This window comes from Panulirus ornatus, chromosome 55 (genome assembly GCF_036320965.1).
Source record: "Panulirus ornatus isolate Po-2019 chromosome 55, ASM3632096v1, whole genome shotgun sequence".
NCBI lineage: Eukaryota > Metazoa > Arthropoda > Malacostraca > Decapoda > Palinuridae > Panulirus > Panulirus ornatus.
This window is the reverse complement of record NC_092278.1, coordinates 5,155,370-5,175,575: the sequence shown is the minus strand read 5'-3', so window position 1 is coordinate 5,175,575 and position 20,206 is coordinate 5,155,370.

The following is a 20,206-nucleotide window of genomic DNA, read 5'->3' as shown; positions in this document are numbered from 1 at the left end:
TTATAGTCTCTACGACAATATTGCAATCGCTTCAACAAATTAAATGATAATATTGATATTACTGGAACACAGTCACATTAACATTATTATCACAAATGCAATATAACCGCGATAACAAAATTATCCTACCATGAAAATCTAGCCATCCTGTCACTGTAATATAGCTAACATAATAATACATTCACTACGACAGTACTGAAACCATGACAATATAGCATATCATGACAACGTAGTCACCTGATTACAGTCGCGCACCAGCTACCGACGTGTACGGAGCTGCTGTCGTCTCTCAGAGCTAGGTTGTAGCTATTCCTCCCTGCGTTGTCGCTACCCTTCCTTTGTTTTGAAGGTTTTATCTTATATGATCATGATTGGTGTATGATTATCGAAACCATAATGTGATATCGTTTGTATTTTATTGTAATTGATTTGTCATAGTAACTATATTTTCATGTAAGCTATATTGTTATGTTAGGTATATTTTCATGGTTGTTCCACTGTTTTATTGGCTATACTGTCAAGGTGACTGTTTTGTGATGATAAATCATGTCTTCTTCGCTATTTTGTCATAGAGACTATATTCTCTTGGACGCTATATGTTTGCTATGATCCAAAAATGAATATTTTGTCACAGCATCTATATTTTCATGTGGCTGTATTCTCAGAGTGGGTATAATTTATAAATGCGTTTATTGTTGCGTTGACTATATTGTCATATCATTTATGTGATCATGGTGGCTTTATTGTTATAGTGAATATATTAGAGTCTTGACTACATTATCAGAATGGCGAAACTGTCACTTTAAAGATATTCATATGGAGGCTATATTTTCACGACAATTATATTTATATGGACGCTATATTTTCATGATATTCATGTACTCATTGTATATTCATTATCAAGTTGACGCTAATGTCCTGGCGATTGATTTATATCGAGAGATTATTGTCATGGTGACTGTACTGTCTTGATGGCTGTATAGTCGTTTGCTATTTTTTTCAATAATACCCTTTTGTGTGAAGATGGCTTTATTGTCAGTGAAGCTGGAGAATCGTGGGGAACATATTTTCATAGTTGCAGCAGTATTGTCATTATGAACATACCGTCGTTCTAGTTATCATCTCTTTTTCTTTATGTTACTATGTTGTATATATTGTCACTCTGACTATAGTGGCAAGGTGATCTTTTTTATAGGTGCTATACTGTCATTTTCTAATCATGCATATTTTGTTACAAGCGATATATCATTCAGATAACTTTATCATTAAGGTGACAGTATTTTAATAACGACTATATTGTCATAATGACTATAATCTCAGAGTGGCTATATTGCCATGGTCTTTATTTTATTATGATATTTATGTCATAGTGACTGTATTTTCATGGCAGCTTGTTAAGGGTGTATAAAATTTTGTCCCTGAGGTTATACCATAATAGAAGCGAAATTTTTCTTTTTCATTAAATGATCAAGTGACTACATTGTCATGATATGCTATATTGTTATTGTTTCAGTACTGTCGTGGTGAATGTTTTGTTATTGTGGCTATATTGTAATGGAAGCCATATTGGCAGGGTGACTATATTTTCATGGTAGGATCATTTTATTATGACAATTATACAACATTTCTGAGTGTATTGTCATCGTGATTATGTTGCCATAATTTCTATATTGTCATTTAACTTGTTGAATTAGTGGCAATATTGTCTTAGAGACTGTATTTTGATGTTTTCTTTATTGTCATGGTAGTTGTATTGTCATCGTGACTATAAGGACATGGTGACTATATTTCCATGAAGAATACATTGCGTTGGTAATCATATAGCCATGATGGCTTTATTGTTTGGTTACCATATTGCCATGATGGCTATATTGTTTAGGTACCATATTGCCTTGATAGGTATTTGTCATTTTTTTTTTTATATTTCAAGGAGGTGGCTGTCTTTTAATGTTACCTATATTGTCAGAGTAGTATATTGTCAAGTTAGCTATATCGATGTGATAAGTATCTTTTCTGTTGATATATTGCCATGATGGCTATACTAACATTTTAGAGATATTGGCATGGTGATATATCGTCTTAGCAGCTAAACTCTTGTTGTGGCTATCTTTTGGGTATTTTCTATCTTGAATATTTTGCCATGGCAGCTACATTATCAACGTTACTATATTTTCATGGTAGCTATATTGTCATGGTGACGACATTGGCGCTGTGGCTGTATTGTAATTGTTAATACAATGCTCGCTACATTATCTTGGTTGCTATAACAAGTTGATGGCTATATTCCTATGATTAATTTTGTCGTTGGGGATATATTTGTCACTACCTACAATATTGTTGTGATTATATGATCATTATAACAATATATTCATGACGGCTTCTTTGGTATTGTAAGTGTAAGTGAATGGATATCATATAATCATGTCACTTATACTGTCATGGTTTTTATACTGTGATATTGTTTATGTCAACCTGCTGATTATATGATCATGATTGGTCTATGATTATGGTAACTTTATTGTAATGCCGATGATATTTCATTATGATAATTTTGTCATGTTGACTAAAATTTTATGACATTTATAATGTTTTGGCAGGTACAGTTTCATGATTGTTACATTGTTTTATGGTCTATACTGTCAAGGTGTCTATATTATAATGATATATCCTGTCTTGGTCGCTCTTTTGTCATAGAGACTATGTTGTCCTGCCGGCTATATTTTTGCTATGATTCAAAGCGACTATCTGTCACAGTATCTATATTGTCATGTAGTTATACTGCCATAGTAAATATGGTTTGTATATTTCTTTTTTTTTTTTGTTTGACTGTATTGTCACATCAGTTATATGATCACTGTGGCTATATTGTTATAGTGAATAAATTGCTGTCATGACTATATTATCATAATGGCCAGATTATCATGGCAGACATGTTGACATGGAGGCTATATTTTCATGATATTTATATAGTCATTATAAGTTTCTTATCGAGGTGACCAATGACATGGTGATGATTTGTATCGTGACATTATTATCATGGTGACTGAACTATGATAGTCGCTATATTCTCGTTTGCTGTATTTTCAATGTTGCTCTTTTGTGAATATGGCTTTTTTTGTCAGTGTAGCTATAGTGTCATAGGGAACATATTTTCATAGTGGCAGTATTTTCATTATGACCATACCGTCATTTTGGCTATCTTTTCATTTTAGTTACATTGCTATAATGTATATATCGTCACCTTAGCTATATTGGCAAGGTGATCTTTTTATAGGTGATATATTGTCATTATCTAACTATTGTCATTATATAACTCTTTGTTATAAGCGAAATTATATCTTGATAATTATATTTTTATGGTGATAATATTGTCATAGCGACTATATTATCATTATGACTATAAGGTCACAGTGGCTATATTGCCAAGATAACTATATTGTCATGTTGACTTTTTTATCATAATTTTTATATCATAATGACTGTATTTTCGTAGAAGCTTTTTTAATGGTGTTGATATTGCCCTTAAGGATATACCATTATAGAAGAGAAATTGTCATTTTCATTAAATTATTTGTTGACTATATTGCCATGATATGCTATACTTTTATGGTTGCAGTACTGTTATGGTAAATCTTTCATTACTGTTTGTACATTGCAATGGAAACCAAAATGGTAGGTGGCTATATTTTCATGGTAGGATAATTCTATCATGGCGATTATATTGCATTTCTGAGTATATTGTCATGGTGACTATGTTGCCATAATATCTATATTTTCATATAATTTGTCACATTGATGGCTATATTATCTTAGAGACGGTACTGTCATGTCATCTGTATAGTCACGGTGGTTGTATTGTCAACGTGACTATATAGTCATGTTGGCCACATTGTCGTTAAGATCACATTGTTATGGTAACTATATTACCATAGTGGCTGTATTGTTAAATCACTATATCGCCATGATGGCTATTTGTCATTTTTCTTATATAACAAGGAGGTGACTCTCTTTTCATGTTGACAGTATTGTCAGAATAGCTATATTGTCGAGTAGTGGGTATATATATTTCTTTTCTGGCGGTATATTATCATGATGGCAATAATAACATTTTGGCGATATTGGCATAGCGATATATTGCTTTAGTAGCTAAACTCTTGTTGTGGATATTTTTCAATTTTATATTTTATCGTAATAGCTACGTAGTCAAGGTTACTATATTTTCATGGTAGCTACATTGTCATGGTGAAGACGTTGGCATGGTGGTTGTATTCTTACTTTCAATATAATGCCAACCTAGCTACATTATCATGGTCGGTATATCAACTTGATGGCTATATTGTTATGGTTAATTTTGTCTTTCGGGATATATTTTGTAATTAGTGACAATACCGTTGTGATTATATGATCATGATAATATTTTCATGAAAACTTATGTGGTATTGTAAGTGTAAGTGAATGGATATCATCTCATCATGTCACTTAAAATGTCATGGTTTTTACACTATTATCTTGTTTATGTCAACCTGCTTGTTATATATTCATGATTGGTGTATGATTATGGTAACTATATTGTAATGTCGTTTTATTTCATTGTGATAATTTTGTCATGTTGACTACAATTCCATGACAGCTATAATGTTATGAGCATATCATGATGAAAAATCCAGTTTGAGTCACTGTTTTTACACAGAGACTATATTGTCCTGGAGTCTATATTTTTGCTCTGATCTGAAAACGACTATCTATTAACAGTATCTATATTGTCAGTCTGATATATTGCAATTGTGAATATAAGATGAATGTTTCTATAGTTTTGCTTTGATTATATTGTCATATCAGTTATATGATCATGGTGGCTTTATTGTCATAGTGAATAGATTGTCGTCGTGACTATATTTTGATAATGGCTAAATTGTCATAGCAAGTATCTTGACATGGGGGCTATATTTTCATGATATTTATAAAGTCATTGTAAGATTACTGTCAAGGTGACTCTATTGTCCTGGTGGTTGAGTTATATCATGATATCATTGTCTAGATGGCTGTATTGTCATGGTGGCTATATTGTAGTTTGCAGTACCTTGATTTTACGCTTTTGTGAAGATAGCTTTATTGTCAGTGTACCTATAGTGTCATGGAAAATATATTTTCATAGTGGAATTATTGTCATTATGAACATATTGTTATTTTGGCCATCTCCATATTTTGGTTACATTTCTATCATATATATATCATCACCTTCGCTATATTAGGAACGTGATCTTTTTTTTACGGTTGCTATATTTTCATTTTTTTAATCATGCATTTTTTGTCGTAAGTGATACAATATCATGATAACTATAACATTCCTGTAACTGTATATTGGCATTTTGACTATATTGTTATTATGACAATGATATCATGTTGGATATCTTGCCAAAGTAACTTTACTGTCATGGTGTCTATTTCGTGATGATGGTTATAATGTCATGGTGACTACATTTTCACGGTATCTTTTATATTGGCGTTGGGTTTGCCCTTGAGGATGTATCATTATAAAACGAGTTTCTCATTTTGAATAAATCATTAGGGGTCTACATTGTCGTGATATGCTATATTGCTATGGTTTCAGGAATGTCATTGTATATGTATCATTATGTTGGCTATATTCCAATGGAAGCCATAGTGGCAGAGTAGTTACATTTTCATATTATACTCATTTTGTTATGTCGATTATATTCCACTTGTGTGTATATTATCATGGTGACTGTTGCCATAATATCTATACTGTCATTTGCTTTGTTGAATTGGTGGCTATATTGTCATAATGTAATGTCATGGTTCTTGTATTCTCTTGGTGGTTGTATTGTCATCGTGTCTATATGGTCATGGTAGTTATATTTCCATTAAGATTATATTGATATGGTAACTATATTGCCATGGTGGCTATATTGTTAAATGAATATATTGCCATGATGGCTATTTATTTTTTGTTATATTACAAGGGGGTGATTGTCTTTTCATGTTGCCTATATATCAGGCTACCTATATTGTTATCATAAGATTACAGTCATAAAGAGAATATAGTCGCCATGCCAATATTTTCACATTAATGATATGGGTATCATGATAATATATCGCTTATAACAGAATATGCACGATTAAAAAATGACAATATACCACCTAAAAAAAATCACCTTCCCAATATAGCTAATGTGACGATATATATAACATAGCAATGTAACCCAAATTAGAAGATAGCCAAAATGACTTTATTTCATAATGCCAATTGCGTCACCAAGAAAATTAGTTCCCAATGAAAGTATAGCTACACTGAAATTAAAGCCATATTCACTAAAGAGTACCATTGAAAACGCATCAAACGACAATATAGCCACCATGATTGTACAGCCACCATGATAATAATGCTGCAACATAAATCAATCACCGTGATATTAGAGTAAACTTGAAAAATTTTTTACAATTACCATAAAAGTATCATGAGAATATAGCATCTATATCAACATATTTCCCATGACAATTTAGCCATTATGATAGTATAGTCACAACTACAATATATTCACTATAACAACATAGCCACCATGGCCATATAACTGATATAACAATACAGTCAATGCAACATTAAAGAAATATTCTGAATATGTTCACAACGTCAATATAGCCACCTGACAATATAGATACCTTTCCTGATATATATAGATACAATATAGATACCTGACAATATAGATACGCTTTCGGATCATAGGAAACATATAGCCTCTAAAGTATATAGTGTCCAGGAGACAATAGCGTTCAAAACAGAATATATCAATACTATAGATCCGCCTTGACAGTATAGCCCATAAAACAATGTCAGAACCATAAAAATGTTTCTGCCATACCAATATAACTACTATCAAAATGAAGTCAACATACCAAAATGATCAAAAAAGATATTGCCATTGCTATATAGTTAAAATAATCATACATTAATGATGATAATGTAATCAGCATTTTCACATAAGCACCATCACCGTTTAAAAGCATGACAGACTAAGTTACATGATGATAAGATATCCAGACAGATACACTCAAGATGCCAAATAAGCCGTCATAGAAATATTATCATGGTCATATAATCACAACCAAATTGTAGGTAAAGACAAAATACATCCCCAACGATGAATTTGACCGTAGCAATATAACCATCAAGTTGATATAGCGACCAAGATAATGTAGCCAGGATGGCGTTATATTGAACATAACAATACACCCGCCATGCCAATATCGTCATCTTTACAATGTAGCTTGCATGAAATATAGTAACCTTGACAATGTAGGTACCATGATAATGTATTCCCATGAAAAAATGTCCAAAACAACAGTTGGGCTGCGAACACTATATCGCCATGCTAATCTTGCCAAAATTCTAGTATAGCCATCATGGAAATATACGAAAAAAAAAAAAATACCCACCACAATAATATAGCTAACTTAACAACATAGCTACTCTGACAAAAAGCCATGATGGCAATATAGTTACCATAAGAATGTAATGTTAACGACAGTATAGCCATCATGACCATAGAGTCACGATGGCAAGACAACCATGAAGACCATACAGGCAACATGAAAATACAGTCTGTATGATAATATTGCCATCAATTTGATAAATAAAATGACAATATAGAAATTATGGCAACACAGTCACCATGACAATATATTCAAAAATACAATAAAATACTAATAACAAAATGATCAAACCATGAAAATCTAGCCACCCTGCCACTATGGCTTCCATTGTAATTTAGCCAACATAATATACATTCACCATGACAGTACAGAAACTATAACAATATAGCATATCATGATAATGTATTCACCTCATAATTTAAACAAAATGATATATCCGTTTCTGTAATGATATATCTCCAAGGGTAAATCAACACCATTAAATAAGCTACAATGAAAATGTAGTCACATGTATTTATCTTAGCAATATAGCCACTAAGAGATTGTAGTCATAATGACAATATAGTCACCATGACAATATACTGTCACTTTAATGATATAGTTATCAAGATAATGTATCACTCATGAAAAAATATACATGATTAAAAAAATTGACAATATAGCAACTATAAAGAGATCACCTTGCCAATATAGCCAAGGTGACGATATGTAAATCTTCGCAATGTAACCAAAATGAGCAGATAGTCAAAATGACGATATGTTCATAATGACAATACTGCTACTACGAAAATATATTCCCCATGACACTATAGCTACAATGACAATAAAGCAATCTTTACAAAAGAGTAACATTGAAAATATAGGAAACGATAATGTAGCCACCATGACAATGCAGCTATCGTGACAATAATGTCACGATATACATCAATCGCCAGGCTATTAGAGTCACCTTGATAGTAATCTTTCAATGACTTTATGAATATCATGAAAATATAGCCCTCATGGAAACATATTTCCTATGACAATTTAGCCATTATGATATAGTCACGACGACAAGCTATTCACTATGACAATAAAGCTACCATGATCATATAACTGATATGACAATATAGATTTCAGGATAGGTAGTGCCCAGGACAATATAGAAATTAAGGCAACACAGTAACCATGAGAATATACTCAGAAATACAATAAAATCGTCATAACAAAATGATCCAAACATGAAAATATAGATACCCTGCCACTATGACTTTAATTGTAATGTAACCAACATAATATATATTCATCATGAGAATACTGAAACTATAACAGTATCGCGTATCATGGCAATATATTCACATGATAATTCAAAAAAAATGAAATTTTCGTTTTAACAATATATCTTCAAGGGCAAAATCAGAACCATTAAATATGCTACAATGAAAATGCAGTCAAACTATCATCATAACCATCATCATGAAATAGTCACCATGACAGTATAGTTATCTTAGCAAAATAGCCACTAAGAGATTATAGTCATAATGTCAATATTGTCACAATGACAATATACTGTCACCTTAATAGTAAAGTTATCACGATAATGTATCGTTTATGAAAAAATATACATGACTAAAAAAAATTACAATATAGCAACTATAAACGAGATCACCTTGACAATATAGCCAAGGTAACGATATGTAAATCTTCGCAATATAAACAAAATAAGTAGATAGCCAAAATGACGGTATGTTCATAATGACAATACTGCTGCTGTGAAAATATATCCCCCATGACACTATAGCTGCAATGACAATAAAGCAATCTTTACAAAAGAGTAACAGTGAAAATACAGCAGACGACTATATAGCCACCATGAAAGTACAGCCACAATGACAATAATATCACAATATAATTCACTGACTTTATAAACATCATGAAAATAAGGCTTCCATGTCAACATACTTACCATGACAATTTAGCCAATATGATAATATAGTCAAGACGGCAATATATTCACTATAACAGTATAGCCATGATCATATAAGTGATATGACAATACAGTCAACGCAACAATAAGGAAGCCTTCAAATCATATTTATTATGGCAATATAAGCACCTGACAATATTGAAGTTGTGATAAAATAGTCTCTTTCGGATCATAGGAAACATATAGGCTCCAGGACAATATAGTGTCCATGACAAAATAGCGACCAAGACAAGATCTTTAATTAAGATATAGTCACCTTGACAGTATAGTCGATAAAACAATTAAACAACAATGAAAATGTACCTCCCATAACAATATAGCTACGATGAAAATGCAGGCAACATGACAAAATTTTCACAATAAAAAATAATCGCTATTACAATTTAGTTACCATAATCATATATCAATAATGATAATATCATCAGGAGGCTGACATAAACACCATCACATTATAAAAACCATTACAATATAGTGACATGAAAATATGATATTCATACACTTGCACTCACATTACCAAATAAGCAGCCATGAAAATATTGTTATCATGATCTTATGATTAAAACAAAATTGTAGTTGATGGCAAAAATATATCCCACACGACAAAATTAACCATAGCAATATAGCCAGCAACTAAATATAGCGACCAAGATAATGTAGTTAGGATGGCATTATATTGAAAATAACAATACAGCCACTATGGCAATATCTTCACCATGACAATGGAGCTACCATGAAAATATAGTAACATTGACAATGTAGCTACTATGATCATAAAATCCCATGGAACATATCCACAATAACAGTTTATTTGCTTAGACACTATATGACCATGCCAATATCGCCAAAATGTTAGTCTAGGCATCATGGCAATATACAACCAGAAAAAGAAAATAAGCACCACAATGATATAGCTAACTTAACAATATAGCTACCCTGATAATATATTCAATATGAAAAGATAGTCGCCTCCTTACAGTATAACAAAAATGAAAAATAGCTATCATGGCAATGTAGTCACCTATCAATATAGTCACCATGGCAATATATTTACCATAACCATGTAATCATAACTGGAATATAACCAACATGACTATATAGTCAAGATGACATGCAACTATCATGACAATACAGGCAACATGACATTAGAGTCTCTACGACAATATTGCAATCGCTTCAACAAATTAAATTATAATATAGATATTACTATTATATTAAAAAGATGTTCTGGAAGGAGGTAAATAAAGTGCGTAAGACAAGGGAGGAAATGGGAACTTCAGTGAAGGGCGCAAATGGGGAGGTGAAAACAAGTAGTGGTGATGTGAGAAGGAGATGGAGTGAGTATTTTGAAGGTTTGTTGAATGTGTTTGATGATAGAGTGGCAGATATAGGGTGTTTTGGTCGAGGTGGTGTGCAAAGTGAGAGGGTTAGGGAAAATGATTTGGTAAACAGAGAAGAGGTAGTGAAAGCTTTGCGGAAGATGAAAGCCGGCAAGGCAGCAGGTTTGGATGGTATTGCAGTGGAATTTATTAAAAAAGGGGGTGACTGTATTGTTGACTGGTTGGTAAGGTTATCTAATGTATGTATGACTCATGGTGAGGTGCCTGAGGATTGGCGGAATGCGTGCATAGTGCCATTGTACAAAGGCAAAGGGGATAAGAGTGAGTGCTCAAATTACAGAGGTATAAGTTTGTTGAGTATTCCTGGTAAATTATATGGGAGGGTATTGATTGAGAGGGTGAAGGCATGTACAGAGCATCAGATTGGGGAAGAGCAGTGTGGTTTCAGAAGTGGTAGAGGATGTGTGGATCAAGTGTTTGCTTTGAAGAATGTATGTGAGAAATACTTAGAAAAGCAAATGGATTTGTATGTAGCATTTATGGATCTGGAGAAGGCATATGATAGAGTTGATAGAGATGATCTGTGGAAGGTATTAAGAATATATGGTGTGGGAGGAAAGTTGTTAGAAGCAGTGAAAAGTTTTTATCGAGGATGTAAGGCATGTGTACGTGTAGGAAGAGAGGAAAGTTATTGGTTCTCAGTGAATGTAGGTTTGCGGCAGGGGTGTGTGATGTCTCCATGGTTGTTTAATTTGTTTATGGATGGGGTTGTTAGGGAGGTAAATGCAAGAGTTTTGGAAAGAGGGGCAAGTATGAAGTCAGTTGGGGATGAGAGAGCTTGGGAAGTGAGTCAGTTGTTGTTCGCTGATGATACAGCGTTGGTGGCTGATTCATGTGAGAAACTGCAGAAGCTGGTGACTGAGTTTGGTAAAGTGTGTGGAAGAAGAAAGTTAAGAGTAAATGTGAATAAGAGCAAGGTTATTAGGTACAGTAGGGTTGAGGGTCAAGTCAATTGGGAGTTGAGTTTGAATGGAGAAAAACTGGAGGAAGTGAAGTGTTTTAGATATCTGGGAGTAGATCTGGCAGCGGATGGAACCATGGAAGCGGAAGTGGATCATAGGGTGGGGGAGGGGGCGAAAATTCTGGGGGCCTTGAAGAATGTGTGGAAGTCGAGAACATTATCACGGAAAGCAAAAATGGGTATGTTTGAAGGAATAGTGGTTCCAACAATGTTGTATGGTTGCGAGGCGTGGGCTATGGATAGAGTTGTGCGCAGGAGGATGGATGTGCTGGAAATGAGATGTTTGAGGACAATGTGTGGTGTGAGGTGGTTTGATCGAGTGAGTAACGTAAGGGTAAGAGAGATGTGTGGAAATAAAAAGAGCGTGGTTGAGAGAGCAGAAGAGGGTGTTTTGAAGTGGTTTGGGCACATGGAGAGAATGAGTGAGGAAAGATTGACCAAGAGGATATATGTGTCGGAGGTGGAGGGAACGAGGAGAAGAGGGAGACCAAATTGGAGGTGGAAAGATGGAGTGAAAAAGATTTTGTGTGATCGGGGCTTGATCATGCAGGAGGGTGAAAGGAGGGCAAGGAATAGAGTGAATTGGAGCGATGTAGTATACCGGGGTTGACGTGCTGTCAGTGGATTGAATCAAGGCATGTGAAGCGTCTGGGGTAAACCATGGAAAGCTGTGTAGGTATGTATATTTGCGTGCGTGGACGTATGTATATGCATGTGTATGGGGGGGGGGGGTTGGGCCATTTCTTTCGTTTGTTTCCTTGCGCTACCTCGCAAACGCGGGAGACAGCGACAAAGTATAATAAAAAAAAATAATAGATATTACTGGAACACAGCCACCATGACAGTATTATCACAAATGCAATATAACCGCGATAACAAAATTATCCTACCATGAAAATTTAGCCACCCTGCCACTGCAATATAGCTAACATAATAATACATTCACTACGACAGTACTGAAACCATGACAATATAGCATATGATGACAATGTTTGTTACCTGATGACAGTCGCGCACCAGCTGCCGACGTGTACGGAGTTGCTGTCGTCTTTCAGAGCTGGGTTGTAGATATTCCTCCCTACGTTGTCGCCACCCTTGTTTTGTTTTGAAGGTTTTATCTTATATGATCATGATTGGTGTATGATTATCGAAACCATAATGTGATATCGTTTGTATTTCATTGTAATGAATTTGTCATAGTAACTATATTTTCATGTAAGCTATATTGTTATGTTATGTACATTTTCATGGTTGTTCGACTGTTTTATTGGCTATACTGTCAAGGTGACTGTATTGTGATGATCAATCCTGTCTTCTTCGCTATTTTGTCATGGAGACTATACTCTCTTGGACGCTATATGTTTGCTATGATCCAAAAATGACTATTTTGTCACACTCTCTATATTTTCACGTGGCTGTATTCTCAGAGTGGATATGATTTATAAATGCGTCCATTTTTGCGTTGACTATATTGTCATATCATTTATGTGATCATGGTGGCTTTATTGTTATGGTGAATATATTAGCGTCTTGATTATATTATCAGAATGGCGAAACTGTCACTTTAAAGATATTCATATGGAGGCTATATTTTCACGACAAATATATTTATATGGACGCTCTATTTTCATGATGTTCATGTACTCATTGTATATTCATTATCAAGGTGACGCTAATGTCCTGTCGACTGATTTATATCGAGAGATTATTGTCATGGTGGCTGTACTGTCTTGATGGCTGTATAGTCGTTTGCTATTTTTTTCAATAGTACTCTTTTTGTGAAGATGGCTTTATTGTCAGTGAAGCTGGAGAATCGTAGGGAACATATTTTCATAGTTGCAGTATTGTCATTATGAACATACCATCGTTCTGGTTATCATCTTTTTTTCTTTACGTTGCTATGATGTATATATCGTCACCTTGACTACAGTGGCAAGGTGATCTTTTTTATAGGTGCTATACTGTCATTTTCGGATCATGTATATTTTGTCACAAGCGTTATATCATTTTGATAACTTTTTTATTAAGGTGACAGTATTTTAATAACGACTATATTGTCATAATGACTGTAATCTCAGAGTGGCTATATTGCCATGGTCACTATTTTATCATGATATTTATGTCATAGACTGTATTTTCATGGCAGCTTTTTAAGGGTGTATAAAATTTTGTCCCTGAGGTTATACCATAATAGAAGCGAAATTTTTCTTTTTCATTAAATGATCAAGTGACTACATTGTCATGATATGCTATATTGTTATGGTTTCAGTACTGTCGTGGTGAATGTTTTTTTATTGTGGCTATATTGTAATGGAAGCCATAGTGGCAGGGTGACTATATTTTCATGGTAGGATCATTTTATTATGACGATCATAAAACATTTCTGAGTATATTGTCATCGTGATTGTGTTGCCATAATATCTATATTGTCATTTAACTTGTTGAATTAGTGGCAATATTGTCTTAAAGACTGTAATTTGATGTTTTCTGTATTGTCATGGTAGTTGTATTGTCATCGTGACTATAAGGACATGGTGACTATATTGCCATTAAGAATACACTGCTATGGTAATCATATTGCCATGATGGCTATATTGTTTGGTCACCATATTGCCATGATGGCTATATTGTTTAGTTACAATATTGCCATGATGGCTATTTGTCATTTTTTTTTTTTTATATTTCAAGAAGGTGGCTGTCTTATAATGATACCTATATTGTCAGAGTAGTATCCTGTCAAGTTAGCTATATCGTTGTGATGAGTATTTTTTCTGTTGATATATTGCCATGATGGATATACTAACATTTTAGAGATATTGGCATGGTGATATATCGTCTTAGCAGCTAAACTCTTTTTGTGGCTATCTTTTGGGTATTTTCTATCTTGAATATTTTGCCATGGCAGCTACATTATCGACGTTACTATATTTTCATGGTAGCTATATTGTCATGGTGACGACATTGGCACGGTGGCTGTATTGTAACTCTTAATACAATGCTCGCTACATTATCTTGGTCGCTATAACAAGTTGATGGCTATATTGGTATGATTAATTTTGTCGTTGGGGATATATTTGTCACTACCTACAATATTGTTGTGATTATATGATCATGACAACAATATATTCATGGCGGCTTCTTTGGTATTGTAGGTGTAAGTGTATGGATATCATATCATCATGTCAGTTATACTGTCATGGTTTTTATACTGTAATATTGTTTATGTCAACCTGCTGATTATATGATCACGATTGATCTATGATTATGGTAACTATATTGTAATGCAAATGATATTTCATTATGATAATTTTTTCATGTTGACTAAAATTTCATGACATCTATAATGTTTTGGCAGGTACAGTTTCATGATTGTTACATTTTTTTATGGTCTATACTGTCAAGGTGTCTATATTATAATGATACAAACTGTCTTGGTCGCTATTTTGTCATAGAGACTATATTGTCCTGCCGGCTATGTGCTTGCTATGATTCAAAAGCGACTTTTTGTCACAGTATCTATATTGTCATGTAGTTATACTGCCATAGTGAATATGATTTGTATATTTCTTTTTTACTTCTTTGACTGTATTTTCAAATCAGTTATGTGATCACTGTGGCTATATTGTTATAGTGAATAAATTGCCGTCATGACTATATTATCATAATGGCCAGATTATCATGGTAGACATGTTGACATGGAGGCTATCTTTTCATGATATTTACAGAGTCATGGTAAGTTTATTATCAAGGTGACTAATGACATGGTGATGATTTGTATCGTGATATTATTATCATTGTGGCTGAAGTATGATGGTGGCTATATTCTCGTTTGCTGTATTTTCAATGTTGCTCTTTTGTGAATATTGCTTTGTTGTCAGTGTAGCTATAGTGTCACGGGGAACATATTTTCATAGTGGCAGTATTGTCATTATGACCATACCGTCATTTTGGCTATCTTTTCATTTTAGTTACATTGCTATAATGTACATATCATCACCTTAGCTATATTGGTAAGGTAATCTTTTTATAGGTGATATATTGTCATTATTTAACTCTTGCATACTTTGTCATAAGCGAAATATTATCATGATAATTATATTTTTATGGTGACAATATTGTCATAGCGACTATATTATCATTATGACTAAAATGTCACAGTGGCTATATTGCCAAGATAACTATATTGTCATGGTGACTTTTTTATCATGATTTTTATAATGTCATAATGACTGTATTTTCGTAGAAGCTTTTTTAATGTTATTCATATTGCCTTTGAGGATATACCATTATAGAAGAGAAATTGTCATTTTGATTGAATTATCAGCTGACTACATTGCCATGATATGCTATACTGTTATGGTTTCGGTACTGTCATGGTAAATCTTTTATTACTGTTTCTACATTGCAATGGAAACCTAAATGGTAGGTGGCTATATTTTCATGGTAGGATAATTTTATCATGTCGATTACATTGCATTTCTAAGTATATTTACATGGTGACTATGTTGCCATGATATCTATATTCTCATATAATTTGTCAAATTGATGGTAATATTGTCTCAGAGATGTTACTGTCATGTTATCTGTATTGTCACGGTGGTTGTATCATCAACGTTACTATATAGGCATGTTGGCTACATTGTCGTTAAGATCACATTGTTATGGTAACTATATTACCATAGTGGCTGTATTGTTAAATCACTATATCGCCATGATATCTATTTGTCATTTTTGTTAAATAACAAGGACATGACTGTCTTTTCATGTTGGCAATCTTGTCAGAATAGCTATATTGTCGAGTAGTGGGTATATATATTTCTTTTCTGGCGGTATATTATATTAATGGCAATAATAACACTTTGGCGATATTGGCATGGCGATATAGTGTTTTAGCAGTTAAACTCTTGTTGTGGATATTTTTCAATTGTATATTCTATCATGGTAGCAACATAGTCAAGGTTACTATATTTTCATGGTAGCTACATTAGCATGGTGGTTGTATTCTTACTCTCAATATAATGCCGTCCTGGCTACATTATCTTGGTCGCTATATCAACTTGATGGCTATATTGTTATGGTTAATTATGTCTTTCGAGATATATTTTGTAATTAGTGACAATACTGTTGTGATTATTTGATCATGATAATATTTTCATGAAAACGTATGTGGTATTGTAAGTGTAAGTGAATGGATATCATTTCATCATGTCACTTAAATTGTCATGGTTTTTACACTATGATCTTGTTTATGTCTACCTGCTGATTATATAATCATGGTTGGTGTATGATTATGGTAACTATATTGTAATGTCGTTTTATTTCATTGTGATAATTTTGTCATGTTGACTACAATCCCATGACAGCTATAATGTTATGACCATATCATGACGATAAATCCTGTCTGAATCACTGTTTTTTCACAGAGACTATATTGTCCTGGAGTCTATATTTTTGCTACGATCCGAAAACGACTATCTATTAACAGTATCTATATTGTTAGGTGGTTATATTGCCATTGTGAATATAAGTTGAATGTTTCTATATTTTTGCTTTGATTATATTGTCATATCAGTCATATGATCACAGTAGCTTTATTTTCATATTGAATAGATTGTCGTCGTGACTATATTTTCATAATGGCTAAATTGTCATAGCAAATATCTTGACATGGCGACTATATTTTCATGATATTTATAAAGTCATTGTAAGATTCCTGTCAAGGTGACTCTATTGTCCTGGTGATTGAGTTATATCGTGATATTATTGTCAAGATTGCTGTATTGTCATGGTGGCAATATTGTAGTTTCCTGTATTTTAATTCTACTCCTTTGTGAAGATAGCTTTACTGTCAGTGTACCTATAGTGTCATGGAGAATATATTTTCATGGTGGAATTATTGTCATTATGAACATACTGTCATTTTGTCCATCTCCTTATTTTGATTACATTTCTATCATATATATATATATATATATATATATATATATATATATATATATATATATATATATATATATATATATATATATATATATCCCCTATCCCTGGGGATAGGGGAGAAAGAATACTTCCCACGTATTCCCTGCGTGTCGTAGAAGGCGACTAAAAGGGGAGGGAGTGGGTGGCTGGAAATCCTCCCCTCTCGTTTTTTTTTAATTTTCCAAAAGAAGGAACAGAGAAGGGGGCCAGGTGAGGATATTCCCTCTAAGGCCCAGTCCTCTGTTCTTAACGCTACCTCGCAAATGCGGGAAATGGCGAATAGTATGAAAATATCTATATATATATATATATATATATATATATATATATATATATATATATATATATATATATATTCACTGAGAACCAATCACTTTCCTCTCTTCCTACACGTACACATGCCTTACATCCTCGATAAAAACTTTTCACTGCTTCTAACAACTTGCCTCCCACACCATATATTCTTAATACCTTCCACAGAGCATCTCTATCAACTCTATCATATGCCTTCTCCAGATCCATAAATGCTACATACAAATCCATTTGCTTTTCTAAGTATTTCTCACATACATTCTTCAAAGCAAACACCTGATCCACACATCCTCTACCACTTCTGAAACCACACTGCTCTTCCCCAATCTGATGCTCTGTACATGCCTTCACCCTCTCAATCAATACCCTCCCATACAATTTACCAGGGGTGTGTGATATCTCCATGGTTGTTTAATTTGTTTATGGATGGGGTTGTTAGGGAGGTAAAGGCAAGAGTTTTGGAAAGAGGGGCAAGTATGAAGTCTGTTGGGGATGAGAGAGCTTGGGAAGTGAGTCAGTTGTTGTTCGCTGATGATACAGCGCTGGTGGCTGATTCATGTGAGAAACTGCAGAAGCTGGTGACGGAGTTTGATAAAGTGTGTGGAAGAAGAAAGTTAAGAGTAAATGTAAATAAGAGCAAGGTTATTAGGTACAGTAGGGTTGAGGGTCAAGTAAATTGGGAGGTGAGTTTGAATGGAGAAAAACTGGAGGAAGTGAAGTGTTTTAGATATCTGGGAGTGGATCTGGCAGCGGATGGAACCATGGAAGCAGAAGTGGACCATAGGGTGGGGGAGGGAGCGAAAATTCTGGGAGCCTTGAAGAATGTGTGGAAGTCGAGAACATTATCTCGGAAAGCAAAAATGGGTATGTTTGAAGGAATAGTGGTTCCAACAATGTTGTATGGTTGCGAGGCGTGGGCTATGGATAGAGTTGTGCGCAGGAGGATGGATGTGCTGGAAATGAGATGTCTGAGGACAATGTGTGGTGTGAGGTGGTTTGATCGAGTAAGTAACGTAAGGGTGAGAGAGATGTGTGGAAATAAAAAGAGCGTGGTTGAGAGAGCAGAAGAGGGTGTTTTGAAATGGTTTGGGCACATGGAGAGAATGAGTGAGGAAAGGTTGACCAAGAGGATATATGTGTCGGAGGTGGAGGGAACGAGGAGAAGAGGGAGACCAAATTGGAGGTGGAAAGATGGAGTGAAAAAGATTTTGTGTGATCGGGGCCTGAACTTGCAGGAGGGTGAAAGGAGGGCAAGGAATAGAGTGAATTGGAGCAATGTGGTATACCGGGGTTGACGTGCTGTCAGTGGATTGAATCAAGACATGTGAAGCGTCTGGGGTAAACCATGGAAAGCTGTGTAGGTATGTATATTTGCGTGTGTGGACGTATGTATATACATGTGTATGGGGGGGGGTTGGGCCATTTCTTTCGTCTGTTTCCTTGCGCTACCTCGCAAACGCGGGAGACAGCGACAAAGTATAAAAGAAAGAAAAAAAAATATATATATATATATATATATATATATATATATATATATATATATACATATATATATATATCATCACCTGGGCTATATTAGCAAGGTGATCTTTTTTTACGGTTGCTATATTTTCATTTTTTAAATCATGCATTTTTTGTCGTAAGTGATACATTATCATGATAACTATAACATTCCGGTAACTATATCGCTTATTTCGACTATATAGTTATTATGACAATGATATCATGTTGGATATCTTGCCAAAGTAACTTTATTGTTATGGTGTCTATTTCTTCATGATGGTTATAAGGTCATGGTGACTACATTTTCACGGTATCTTTTATATTGATGTTGGGTTTGCCCTTGAGGATGTATCATTATAAAACGGGCTTCTCATTTTGATTAAATCATTAGGGACTACATTGTCGTGATATACTATATGTTATGGTTTTAGGAATGTCATTGTATATGCATTATTATGTTGGCTATATTCCAATGAAGCCATAGTGGGAGAGTGGCTATATTTTCATAATATAATCATTTTGTTCTGTCGATTATATTCCACTCGTGTGTATATTGTCAGGTGACTGTTGCCATGATATCTATACTGTCATTTGATTTGTTGAATTGGTGGCTATATTGTCATAATGTAATGTCAT